This window comes from Apium graveolens, chromosome 2, assembly GCF_009905375.1.
Source record: "Apium graveolens cultivar Ventura chromosome 2, ASM990537v1, whole genome shotgun sequence".
Taxonomy (NCBI): Eukaryota; Viridiplantae; Streptophyta; class Magnoliopsida; order Apiales; family Apiaceae; genus Apium; species Apium graveolens.
The window spans coordinates 105,990,930-105,995,721 of NC_133648.1; the positions used below are offsets into that span (position 1 = coordinate 105,990,930).

The 4,792-nt window shown below is 36.0% G+C and overlaps 1 non-coding gene across 1 annotated transcript; it reads right to left on the reverse strand.

The window, feature by feature from the left end:
* Positions 1-4,076: 4,076 nt before the first annotated feature.
* Positions 4,077-4,183, reverse strand: LOC141709981 (small nucleolar RNA R71). The gene has a single exon (XR_012570527.1). It is a non-coding gene; the product is annotated as a small nucleolar RNA R71 (small nucleolar RNA).
* Between the last annotated feature and the right edge of the window lie 609 nt (positions 4,184-4,792).

Here is a 4,792-nt window from a genome sequence, read left to right on the forward strand (position 1 = left end):
CAGAAGTTAAGCAAAGCAGTAAAATAGTAGAACAATTGGATAGGGAGGGTGACAACAAAATGGCTTGGGATGAGTTAAGCTTGCAGAATGTTGGGATGGCTTCTTGCAAAAATTGGCAATGGATATATTTTAGAAGTATAGTCTCTGAGGAATTATTTCATGTAGTAAATGTATATGGTCCTTTGGGTCTGCATTTTAAGAAGCAGCTATAGATAGAACTCTCAGATATCCTAAATATTACTAATTCTGACATGGTTTGTATAGTGGGGGATTTCAATAGCATCAAGGATGATATTGATGTTAGAAAAGGTTATTGAGTCATAACGGTAGACCAATCATTAAAAAGATTATACTAACTTAACATTGTATGAGAAATAAAAATAATGCCTAAGTCAGAGATCATAAATCAACAAATAGATGATATATTTTTCAAATGTTCAAAAATCAATATGTTCGAGATCTCGATCTTATATCTCAAGAAACATAAGGCTAGAAATCTTATCATGTGGTCAACATCATGAGCATTATTCATCGAATGATAAAAGTAATAATAATGAAGGAATCGATGATAACAAATAAAAATTAGGATTACTAATCTAAATAAAAGTCGTGGCGTGAAATTAATCACTGCGCTAAAGTTGAATTTTCCCCGCTACGTACACACGGACTCATGTAAATCAACCTCCAACGTTACACGACATCAGCCTCACTGGTGTAGTACAGGGAGACAAATAGAGAACACCTTTTGATCATTATCCAAAATATGTGTATATAGTATGAGAATAGATTTTTTGGTTTCCCATCCAAAAAGAGAGGTATAGATCTCCTTTTATATGAGGGAAAATTTATAACTCCAAGATAGTTAAAAGGTCATTGGTCATAAATAATGATGAGGGGGAGATGAAATCTAAAAGGTCTCAAAGTGAAATGTCTCAAATACCAAAGGTCATACAAGTGAAAAGTCTTAAATAAAAAGACTGTTGCCCAGTAAAGATACAATTGTTTAAGGGGGGTTGGATACTTGGATACAATTATATAAATATTTCAAACAAGTAATAAAATATAACAGCTTTTATATATATCTAATAAAAACTATTACAAAACTCTCTCAAGAAATATTGATGTTCTTGAGAGCTGCTAGGTAGAATGATACTCGAGATCGATACACTATATGATGACCTAAACTGTGATTATATACTACACAACTACAACTAAACAATCTAAGATATGCATTATCAAAAGCTAACTGAAACTGATACATATCTTCAACTGAATAGATAAAATCCTATAACTCAGACGTAAAGGATATCTACTCCACAATACAAGGAGCAAATCAAATATTCTAAGCTGACTGTCTTCAAATACTAATGATGTGTCAAATCCTGACGACACATCAAATACTGATGACACCCGAACAACCAGATCATGAGCTTCTTCTGATCATTGAGAATTCAATATATAACAATCTCCCCCAATTTATGCTTAATATAATGAAGTACAAATTCCATTCTCAATGATGCCAAAACCAATCTACAAAATGTACAAGGAGTAAAGCTTACTTCAGTATCTTCAGATAACTGACAGTTGTTTCCAGAAAGTTTTTCAATCTTTCTTCCTCCTTGTCTCATAGGACTTTAACAAGATTTTTCTTCAACTTTCTCTTCTCTTTAGTGTCTTCTCCAAGCTGATAGATGGATGATCTCAACTTAGAAATTGAGCTTTTTTTATCTCAAGATCACCAATCAACATGAAACTTAAACTGACATCTTCATGATCGGGACTGAAGGATAACTGAGGACTGTTGAGAAAAACTTTTATCACTGCAGCTCCCCTTTTCATCTTCATTTCTTGACCAATATAAGTTATGTACTCAGGAACATAATCACCATTGTATTTATAGTCTTTTATCATGACTCTTCTTCTGAGTCTTCAAGTTTCATAGAAGACCAATTTCCGGTGACACTGTTCTCAACTCTAAGAAGATAGTGAATGTATTTCAATTCTGTCACAGTCTTCATTAAGAGTTGCTGCAAAATAAAGCTCTTTACTTTACCATCTCTGAATGATGAGTGGATTTTATATCCACTTGGAACGCTTTATTATAAGCTTAAATTGGTGTTTTGGACTCAAGTTGTTGGTATTTTGTTATGTTTTTGTGTTATTGCATTTCAGGTATCAGTTAAATGAAGAAATGAGATTTTAAAGGAAATATGATGAAAAGTGATCAGATTTGGAAGCCAAGGCCATTGTCAAGTTATAGAGAATCTCGTTAGCTTCGTGTGGGCAGTTGAATCACCTAATTCTGACGAGTAGAACTCAAGTTATGGCCAAAATAAGATTCATCATAATTTTCCAGAAGCCGCCCACGCGGCCGCATCAGAAGTGCACGCGACTGTGTGCTGACACGCGTCCGCATCAGACCCGCACGCGACCGCATGCTGATGCGCGACTGATTTCGCTGAAAAAGCCTTTTTTGAGTGGAATTTGATAATTTTAAGGGTACAGGTCCACTAGGGGCTTATATATACTTAAAAAAAGGGTTTTCATTATCCGGGAAGATTGAGAGATCAAGGAGAAGACCTAGAAGTACAAAACAACTCCGAAAAAGAAGATCTTGTTTTCTACTTGTGATTCTTTGAAAATAGTTGTAACTTTGGATGCTTGTTTTCATTCTTGTTGAACCTAGACTTTTTTATTCGTACTTTGATTATTATTCAGTTTATTAAGACCTTGTTTTATACCATGCTTTCATTGGAACCCATGATGACGATGAGTTCAATTATGGGCTAATCGTTATCATGAGATTCTAGCGGATTTACTTATGGATTTCAATAATTAATTTATTTCGATATCTTGGTGTGTGGTGATTGATTGATATCCTAGTATTGGTTGTGCTTATTCGTCTTATGTGCGTAGCTAACATATAAGATAACGTGTTAATCTCTATTGAAGCGACAGTGAATATAGAGGTTTAGAACTTGCCATGCTAGCATAGGTTCATGTATTTATTATGCATGATTCGTAGGTAATTTTAATTATCTTACTTTCCCTATGTAGTCACGATAGATAACTTGCGCATTAAATTGTTATGTTTTCAATTCTTATAGACATATAAGGACTAAGCATAATTGGTGTCTATTCAACTTCTATCTCTTTTATGGATGCTTGGTAGTAGGGTATTCGTACAACGAAAGTTGGCGTTTACTAGTTTCGTGTTATCTGATTAGTGTCATCACCATTACATGCTAAGGTTAAGAATAATAAGGCTATTGAATGAAGTATTTAATGAAGTTAGAATCCCATGTTTGTCATATATAGTAATTCAACCTCAATTCTCTTAGTTAATGTTATTTAGTATAATCTCTTAGTTTAATAAAAACCCAATTTGTTATTTGTCTTAGCATTGAGCGATAACCATACATTGTTGCATAGGTGCATAAATTGAACTTAACCTAAACCAGTCTCTGTGGGAACGAATCTAATTTATATCTTATACTACTTGCGAACACGTATACTTGCGTGAATTTTAGCTCGTGTTTTCGCCCTAACAAGTTTTTGGTGCCGCTGCCGGGGACTCGGTGTTAATTTTTAGTTTATGTGCTTGACATCAGTGGTCGTTAAAGTTCACTGACTCGGATTCTTTTACTTTCACGGTTTATTTGTTTGTGTTTCAGGTACTCATTATAATGGGAGATCCAGCAACACGAACGAAAGCCTTGATGATTTTTTCTCAACCCAAGATCAATGACATTCAATCTAGCATTGTCCGACCAGCTATCACAGCTAATACCTTTGAGATCAAGCCTGGCATAATTCAATGGGTGCAGAATTCAATCCAGTTTGGGGGTTCTCCAACTATAGATCCCAATATGTACATTAGGGATTTCATTGAGATCTGCGACACCTTCAAGTTCAACGGTGTTTCTGAAGATGCTGTGAAGCTGAGACTGTTCCCATTCTCTCTGAGGGACAAGGCTAAGAGCTGGTTACACTCTCTACCAGTTGGTTCGATTACTACTTGGGAAGATCTTGCTTAGAAGTTTCTTACTAAATTCTTCCCTATGGCGAAGACAGCTGCACTCAGGAATGCTATTACTCAATTTGCGCAGAAAATGGTAGAATCGCTATGTGAAGCTTGGGAGTGCTATAAGGAGATGCTTAGGAAGTGTCCTCATCATGGAATGCCTGATTGGATGATCATCAATTGTTTTTACAATGGGTTGGGAGCACAGTCCAAACCCATGCTCGATGCAGCATCAGACGGAGCATTATGAGCAAAGAGCTATGAGGAAGCTTATGATCTAATTGAACTGATGGCTGCTAATGAATATCAGTATCCAACCTATAGATGTCCACAGGGCAAGGTAGCAGGAGTTCTTGAAGTGGATACAGCTATGGCTATCACTGCTCAACTAAAGGCGTTGTCTATGAAGATTGATTCTCTGGCTAACTATGGTGTTAAACAGATAATTAGTGTTTGTGAGCTGTGTGCAGGTTCGCATGTGACGGAGCAATGCACTATATCTAGTGACTCAGCTCAGTTTGTGAGCAACTTTCAGAGATCGCAGCAACCAGTTCGAGACACTTATCATCCTGACAACTGAAATCATCCTAACTTCGGCTGGAGCAACAATCAGAATGCGATGCAACAACCATTCCAGTAGTTTGGAAATAAGCTATTCAACCCTCCTGGTTTTCAGCAACAAATTACACCAAAACAACAAACTCATGGTGCATGTCTATCTTCGAATGAAAAATCTGAATTGGAGGAGTTGCGGTTTATGTGCAAAAA